A 9,635-nucleotide genomic window follows, 5' to 3' on the forward strand; every position below is an offset into this window, starting at 1 on the left:
GTTGTGCATGCTGTGCTAATGCTGTACCATTTTCGTTATTTTTCTTAGGCTATACTTATGTTCGTATATTCTTTTCTTTAGATATTGTCCTGTTTGACCTAGAGGTGAACCTACCTGTGACCTACAGAAACGTATTTTAATTGATAAATAAAGACAATAAATGACTGAAACCCAGCAATTAATTTTGATTTGGAATTGAAACACAGTCAGGAAAGTATATACAACTTACGAACAATAAAAATAACCCGATGAAATGAAGTATTCACAAATGGAAGTCAGATCATGTTTCTACTGTATTTATTTAGATTTGTAATTTTATTAATAATCAGGTTATTTTAGTGGTTACAATCTGTTTTTTCCAACGTTCAAATAAAACAGATGAAAAATGGTAAAACTCAAAAACTAAATTTAATAACGCTCGAGAAGCTGAAAATTGTCCAGAATAAATAAATGAAGCAATTGAATAAACACTTCTTGAAGATACAACAAAAGCTATCAGCAGTGCCTGGAACCAATTTAAGTAATCAGCGCTAAAACCAGCTGACACATTTGTAGAAGGAAAGGAACATATTGCAAACAAAGATTGGCTTTGTACTAAACTACAATCAAAGAAAATACAACAAAATAAAAAACAGTCAGAATAGATAGTTCGGGGAAAGTTAAAAAAGGAAAAGTTACTTTTGGCACATTTCTAGTGCAAAGTTTCTGTTTTGGGTCATCGTCAGGAACTTTTTCGAGATTTTTGAATGTGAATTTCAGGTTTTGAGTTGCTTTTGAATGCCTAAATTTGTTACTTATTTTCTCAATATCTAGAACACTTAGAGAGTAATTTTTGTCAAATATTTGAGCTGAAGGTGTGTTCTACAAGTGGAAAATGTTCCGATGTTGAATCATCCCCAAGAAATTTTCAGCAATTTTTTTAAGTTTTGCTTGTATTTTGCGCTTGTTTATGCAGGGCGGAGTTTATCAGGCTTCTGTTCAGAAACCAGTAGCGTTTGAATTCATTTCGTTGGGCAGAGTTCATTTTTAAATGGCAAACGTTTCGATTTTGAGTCATCATCAGACAATTTTTTCAGTTGTTGTTTATGCCAGCCAGAGAGCGGAAGTTCGAAATTTATTTACTCAGGAATGAACAAAACGAGAGAGCCACTTTTCTATGTATTTTATGGGGCAAAGTCTTTTTTATAAATGTGAAAAGTATCGATTTTCAGCCATCACCAGACAATATTCAAAAAATTTTCGAATTTGTATGTGATTTTCGCTAATATTTAGGCGGGTCGTGTTTTGATATTGATTTCGTCTGTAACTTGCAAAGTTAGATAGTCGCTTTTGCTTTGCATTTGCAGGTCAATGTGTGTTCTATAAGTAGAAAGTTTCGATTTTGAATAATTCCAGGAAATTTTCAGCAATTTTTTTAAGTTTTTAATAATTTGCGCTTGTTTCTGCAGACTGGAGTTTAACAGTTTTTTCAGACACCGGTCAAGTTAAACGGTGACTTTTGTGAATGAATTTTGTCGGGCGTAGTCAGTTTTATAAGTGGCAAAAGTTTCGACTTTCAGTCATCAAGCTATTTGGGAGATTTTTTATTTTCGATAACATTTTGCAGGTATTTATGCAGACTTAAAGTTTGCATTTATTTTCTCAGAGAACAAATCTGGTGCGTCTTGTAGGGCACAGTGCGTTCAAGATGTGGAAAAAAGTTTCGATTTTGACTCATGGTCAGAAAATTTTCGAAAATGCTCTTGATTTTGTGTGCAAATGAAATGTGGCTCTACAAACCCATATGAAGAAAACCTTGGACTGAAAGAATCGAAATCCATTTTTTCCATTCTAATTAGCTTTATTGTGCTCACTGCTACAAAGTCAACCAAAAACTTTTGCAATTTGCCAAAACATTAATCATCCACCACCGAAAGCCTCTAAAAAAATCAAGAAGGAAACTACAAAAGTGTTTGGTTTTTTTGAAATGAAATTGTTTATCCTCAAAAGCGAGTGCCCGAAGGCTTGCACAAAGCAAGCAGCACATTTCTGGGAAACTTCGCCTCAACACTCGCCCCTTTTCAATTGTTTTGAGTTATTTCGCTCCAGCGAAACAGGGTCCAAGATCAAAGCCTAATAATAATTATCATGGTATCTTCCTTACCGGTTGTTTACATGACCTTAGGTGAGGTTTGGAGGAATTTTTCTTTTAAAACTGCCTGTTTTTTCGCTAAAACGGCAACAGTTAAATTGCAAATCGTTATAGGCTTTATTGTTTTTGACAGATGGTAATGCGGTAACAAACAAAGCCGTTCCGGGGATGCTTTGTACCTTTTTGTTCTCTCTGTTGTTGTTTGTTAATTGAATTTTCAAATATATTATTTCAATGTTGAAGTGAAGATTTAAATGAGTCCCCAATAAAATTTGAAAAGGTTGAAAAGTTTCCCAGGCGTATACACTGTGGACCATTTGAATTGCTTGCCGACGATTAGCGCAAATCAATATTAAGTACGGAGACACTCTATAGGAAAAAGTGTGGAAAATGGGACGCCCTGTGTCCACATTAACTTTTGCAAAATTTAAACTAAGTGATATGCGTGGAGCCGATCCAAAGGTTGAATAATTCAAGTAGTATGTATGTATATTGTATATTGAAAGGCTGGTGCCGCATAGCTTGCAGCCTACACTGTCAGAATCCATTTAAACTACATGTTCTGCACATGTTATCAATTAGGCTGTAAAGGGTTATGTAGTTCATGAATAACCGATACGAATATGTCAATGTTATCTGCGCAAACTGTGGCGGGTAATAAATCAATCTTCCTCCCGAGGTCTACTTTATTACCCCAAAAAAATCGCCCCTAAACCCATCGGTGTGAATTTTCTAATCCTTGCTCAGGTTTTTCCTCGTTGTTTATTACAACTGGAAAACAATTTTTGATCGAAGCGCAGATTCATTTTTCCAATCTTGCCAGTCTGGCATATTTGCATAGAGAGAAGCGCGCTGGAGAGTGGAAAATATATATCGATGGCCCCAATGCTCGGGTGTCATTTCAGAGCAATATTCTCTAATAACGCAATCAAAATGTATTAATTCCAAGAGCGTGTGGAAGTCGTTTTGGGAATTGAGTTTCCGAATAGATGCGGCTTTTTGCGCGATGTTTTGTATTTTTATTATTCCCTTTTGTATAATTGGGTCAGGCGACTTCGTAATTTTCTACCGCCGCAAAATACATTCGTTTTCGTTTTTCTAGATTATTGTAATCAACTGGCTGCTCCATTCAAAAATGCAGCAATTGGAGGCTCTTTGTGCTGAAAACTCACTGGCTAACACTCAAACTAATTTTCCTCTGGAAAATTGCATGAGCAGAACCAGGCCAAACCTGCAATGTATGTGTTAGAACGAGAAAAAAGGCACGTAAAGTATAGACAGTGTTCGGCTTCATTCGTAAGCAGTCGGTTCTCGTTGCACATAAAGATCACGCCCCATCACACAACGCGATCTTCTTCTCTTTTTAATTCGGCCACTTTTTGAATCTACCTTGTTCCTCTCGTATAAGCGATGGGAGGAGTCAAACAAACAGGGTTTTTTGATTGGTTCACATCAAATTTTCAGCTAGAAATATTTTTGCACTTGCAATTTTAAATTTTTAAAATCTGCGGTGAAAATAAGGAATGCTTTTCTCCAGTGAAAGTATCGTTAATTTGTTAACTCATTTTATTTTTACCGATGACATCTTTCGTATTGGGGTTTCAAACACCTAAGCATGAAAAAATCAGAATTTCCGGCGATTTCTTTGAAATATTTCGCATGTATCTCATCTCTTCTATATGCTGTAAAAATTTTAAGTTGCTACTAAAGCTAGGTGAAAAGTTGGGATTCTTTAAGCAGAAGGTGCAGTTGTGTGCAAATGCTCATTTTCGTCAAACTGTACTAAAACCAAAAAGCAGGATTCGGTATGATTCGAATGAAATTTTCAGCATTTGCAGAGTGAACGATCTGCTATGAGCGGTAATATTTTCGAGTATCTTCTTGGTCTGAGTTTGTCGTAAGATATTTTTAATGAAGTGCATTCTTTATGTGAACTCCTAATTGTTTTAATACAGCGTCGAAAGCTTGAAAAAATTAGGATTTGAACAAACAGTTTTAGACTCAAGTATCTTCGATTCGAATGTGAACATTTCAAGTTGCTACTTGTGTTGGCTTAGGAGGACTTTTTCAAGCAGAGGGTGCAATTGCGTGCAAATGCTTATTTTTAGTCAAACTTTACTAAGACAGAAAAAATCAGGATTCGGCATGATTCGAATGAAACTTTCAGCATATTCAGAATGGCCATAGAATTGTAATATTTTTAAGAAGCTTCTTAGTCTGCATTTGTCATGAGACATTTTTCACCAAGTTTTATGTGAAATCCTAAACTCTCTAAAAGCTCAAAAAATCTCAGGAAATCACGATTTAAATTAAATTTACATTAAAGTACTTTCGATAGAATGTGAACATTTCAAGTTGCTAATTGCGTTCTGTTAGGGTTTAGGAATTTTTCAAGCAGAAGGCGCATTTGCGTTAAGAATCTCATTTTAAGACAAAATTTACAAAGACGGTAAAAATCAGGATTCGACTTGATTCCAATGGAATTTTCAGAATAAAACTTCTTTTATGGGGATAATATTTTTAAGTAGCTTCTTGATCTGAATTAGCTGTAAAACATTTTGCATGATTTATGTGAATTCCTAAACTTTCTTTATAAGCATAAAAAATCTCAATTCGGCTTGATTCGAAAGGATTTTTCAGAATTCTCAGAATGTTCTTTTATGGGCGGTAATATTTTCAAGTATCTTTTAAGATTATTTTCATTAAATAGTAGCTTTTCATTAAATACAGTGGTGTTTAAATGCAGTTTCTTGGCTAACATTTAGGTAAAAATCAGGATTCGACTTGAATGAAAAGTTGGGAGTTTTAAGATTGAAGTGTCTCTTATGGGCTGTGATAATTTCAGCTAGCTACTCGAGAGAGCAGTAGTAGAGATACTATGCTCTGAGATAAACGTTACACATTTAAAAAAATTATGTTTTTGGTAAAATAATAAATTTTCTCTTCAAAGTTTAAAAATCTTCGTAAAAAAGTGTTTTGTGCAATGTGAATTAAATTATCAAAATTTTCAGACCAAAGAAACTTAAATAAACTTAAAAGTTTTAAGGTTCTACTTGGGCCCCAATAGAATTAAGAAATCGAGGCTGCAACTGTATGAAAATATTAATATTTAGACTGACATTTACCAAGACGCAAAAATGGAGATTCAGTTCTATTCAAATGGAATTCTTAGGGCTTTCAGACTGAGATGGCGCCTTTAGACTCTGATAATTTCAAGTAACTTCCTTTCTGAGTTAGAGGGTAGAAATGAAAAAAAATCGTGTTTATGTGAAGTCATTTACAAAACCTATAAGGCTTGAAAAAGTCAGGATTTCTGGTACTTTGTAACAAATTTTCTCAAATATAATGTGAAAATTTCAAGTTGGTCCTTGCCCCAAATAAAGTGTTAGGGCTGTTTATCAGCTGAAGGTGCGATTGTGTCAAAATTATCATTTTTGACTTGAAAATATTCTGATTGAGCAGCTTAATTGCATGTTAAATACTTATTTTTGGTGCTTCTACAGTTTCGAACTTAGCACAAAAGTCAATATTTATAACTCCATAACTTCAGGAAATTTGCCCAACTGTTTCTTTCCTTCTTCATTTTCCTTAATTTATTGATTATTATTTGATAACATGTGCATCTATTTATTTACCTACGAATTTGACCGATCACAATCTTTACCCGACGATATATTTCTAAATATGCGTTAAAACACTCTTTTCATGCATATGGAGGAACAAAAAGAATACATGTGTTTTTGATCTAAAAAATAGAATACTAAAATGCCGCAAATTGTATACGATTTTCATCATAAGGCAGCGAGGAATACAACTAACATGCTTGACATTTTGAGCGGTTTTGACCAGTTGCAAAGCGTGAAATTTAAATGGCTTAAACAATTTTAACAAAACCGCATTACCATACAATACAAATAGGAAAATTGAGAGAAAACTAGAACAAAAAAACCACAAAATATTTGATAAAGTTGTGGATATTTTAATATTCTATTCACCGAGCACGATATACAGAACAACCATCGACAGCCTTGACTGTATTCTTTGTACTCCACTCAATTGTAAGAAATTTTAATAGCTTCCATTTGGAAAATGTTTATTAAAAATCTGGCGGAGAACCAGCCGCAAACAACAAAAAATTCAATTTAAAAACACCATTCGCCCGAGGTGATCGAACAGAGCCCGAACGGGTCTTTTGCCCTCACTTTGTTTATCATAACAGAACTAATGTTGCGGCGATTTTAATAACATCGCGCTTTGATGAAAAATCTGTTTGAAACAATGTCGCGACAGATGCCTGCAAGGAATGGATCCAAATGGATCCGCACTCCATATACTCTTCTTGATTATCTTATATTTAAATGGCTTTTCGTCGACAGTGAACGGAAATATCAACTCCAACTTTGTGGGGTTTTAAATTAATTTTTTTCATTTCTAAAACAGTAAATTAGCAAAATTCTTGAAGGTTTATTTATAGCTTAACCAGCTCCAGCTTAACTTTTTTTGATAGTTTCTTCATTAACCGATCATTTTATCTGTTATAGTCTACATAATAACAAATTGCGATTTTTAAACGGTACACGATACTCTTTTTGAACTACTGTTTTGTTTAAATTTTAATTTAAATCATTTTGTTCTGAACCACTGGCTGGAAACAAATTACTTTTGAATAATTAACGAGGCCCTGTGTTCCATACAGGTATACTTGTCGAGGAAATATTTAAACCGAAAAATAATTGAACAAAACAATGCTGATATTAAAAGACTACTCCTTTTTAAATGCGCTTTGAAGTTACCCCATTAATGTGTTCGACCATGCATTTATTGAATTTATAGAGAATATACAAATTGGGGAATTTTCAACTCTAACTGATACGGTCAGTATTACGCTTTTATCAAGTAACTTCCACCATTAAGGGGGCTCTATAAAAGCCATATTTTTGCATACAAATGCAGGAAAAGGTTTAAAAAGTTCATAGGTCGCAAGAAACAAACACATAAAAAAAGACTTTCAGCTAACCGACTCTATTCCCGAAACGCTCTCAACACGCTCTTGGAATTAATACATTTTGATTGCGTTATTAGAGAATATTGCTTTTGGGATAATGATAATGACACTTGAGCATTGGGACTTCCGCTTCCGATATATAACATAAATACACGCAAAATAGGGTTTTTCTACCTGCATTTTGAGTTATTAACAGAACTATTTCCATGCCAGAAGCGATTAACAAACGTCCGAACAATTGGTAAACAATGATTTTAATTATGCATTTTTATTGAGATCGTATCCTTCAATTCTTGTCTTCGTCATGTCATTTACTTATAATGATCAGATTGCGTGCCCGAACCGAGTGATATTGATTAATTTATTTTTCCAGTCTGAAATTCTATTTGGATTTCCGGAAATTTTCCAATTTAAACAAATTACGATCGATGTTTGAACACCCTTTGTGTTTGCGTCAATATTTGTATACTACTTGTTTGCGTTATATCGTTTCGGGGGGGTTTTCTTCGTGTTTTTTTTTGGCTGCTGTTGATTCTGTTCAATGTAGGCATTGTTTACCATACTTTCCATTATTTATGTCAGAAACTCTAAATAGGTAGGAACTGGATAGGAATTTTTCCATTCACATTCTCCATTTAATTTACATTTGCTTCCTTTTCAATATACAGGATGTTAGAATAAATGTTGAAAATGTATCTAAGTAACTTTTTGCCCCCAATGGACAAAAAGTACTAAACTCATTGGCGTTTTGAAGAAAAAATTGTGGCCACCGATTTTTTTGCAAGTTTACTACTTTTTCGGATTAGACAACTTTTTTGTCTCCTAATTTCTTTTCGTATTTTGCTTCGTTTTCCACATACAAAAATAGAATTCCTGCGCTTCAGACAAACATAATTAATGAACTGCAAGTAAATTATTTAACATCCTGAAAATTGCAAAAAAACTCTTCCGATTTTATGCTCACGTAACTGTTCTTCTTCTTATAACCAGAAACTCGTATGTCAAATATCTGTAGCTAAAGAGCTAACAATAAAAATAAAAACCTTGCAGTTTTACTGATATTTCAAAGACGGATTATTCTTTAGACTTAACACTATTCATGCCTCTATTTTCCCTCAATTTTTTGATCGGAGCTTTGAAACGCCAAAACTTCATCTCTTTGTTCAATTGAGAAATTTTTCAGTCCGTAGTATTTTTGCGTATCTTTGACGTAATTCGAGCAAGCAAACAATTATGTAAAAGGTCCTGACTGTAATACTAATTTCTTTCCAAAAATCTCCATTTGCAATTGTTCTTATTAAATAAAAAAAAAATAACTAAAAAAATTATGAAAATTGTCAATATGCAAAGAAACAATTTTCGAATTTCGACGAATGTGTTCCTTTAGCATTTTTTCTCAATATTTTTGTTCTCTTACACTTAAATTWAAAAAAAAAACTACYGAAAYATCGTTAGTTCAACTAAAATGTTTTTTAAACCTGTTAATAATTTAAAGGTTTTCTGGTTATTTATGGTCGCATATTTTTTGCTTAAAACGCTCTTAAAACGTGAAACTTTGCGTGGGCTCACCGTTGATTTAAATGATTTCAAGTTGGAAACAASAGACGATTGAAAGTGAATTAATAAATCAAAAATTCCATTCAGGTTCTCTAAAACACCTCCTTAATTTCYCTAAAAAAATAAAAARCTTTGATAAAATATTTTGAATAAAGATTTCGTATTTTTTATGTTTCTTTTAAACAATTGTTCCTCACTTTTTTAGTACCTCGTTGCGGATTTCTTTCCTTCGTAATTTTAAGATGTTTGTACCTTTCAATACCGTTTACATAAGAATAAATAAATAAATCCTAGAAAACCCAACTATAAAGAATTCTCTCAAATGAACATTCACAAAAAATTGGCTTTACTGAAGGTCGAAATCGCGTTCTGTTTTTTTCTACTGTACGTTTTTAGCTTGTGCATTCTAATCACTTTATTATTCTGTGCGTTTGTGATTATGTGATTTTTTCTATTCATTTAATTCGATGTAGAAAAGTCTTACAATATAGGCATTTGCGTTTGACTAACGGATTAAGGAAAAACACTAAATAAGCATTAATAAATGCCATTCAAGTTGAGCGTATAATAAACCTTTATACACAAATGGTTTGAACGAATTAAAATAATTCAGAATTATCACGTTGAAAATTCTATAATTCACATGGACATAAATGTGGGGAAAAAAGCAACAGAAAGCTAATAAAGTTTTTTGTTTGTAGTGATACATGGCAGCTCAATCAGCATTTTGACATAAAAGTTCTAGAAAAAAAACATAAATACTAGTTTGGCTGACAGTGGTGATTTTTCTCCGAAATCTGTTCAATTTTGTGCTGCATTTGCAACCAGAATTTGTCTGGGACGGCTTTGAAGCGAGCTTGCAAAATGTTGCTCTAAATGGAGCATTTGAAAAAAAATGAGTCCCACCCATGTTTAACGTGAAAAACTGGCAGTTTTCGAAAC

Source organism: Dendroctonus ponderosae, unplaced genomic scaffold (genome assembly GCF_020466585.1).
Source record: "Dendroctonus ponderosae isolate FM_Combo_2020 unplaced genomic scaffold, Dpon_F_20191213v2 Dpon_F_20191213_4, whole genome shotgun sequence".
Taxonomy (NCBI): Eukaryota; Metazoa; Arthropoda; class Insecta; order Coleoptera; family Curculionidae; genus Dendroctonus; species Dendroctonus ponderosae.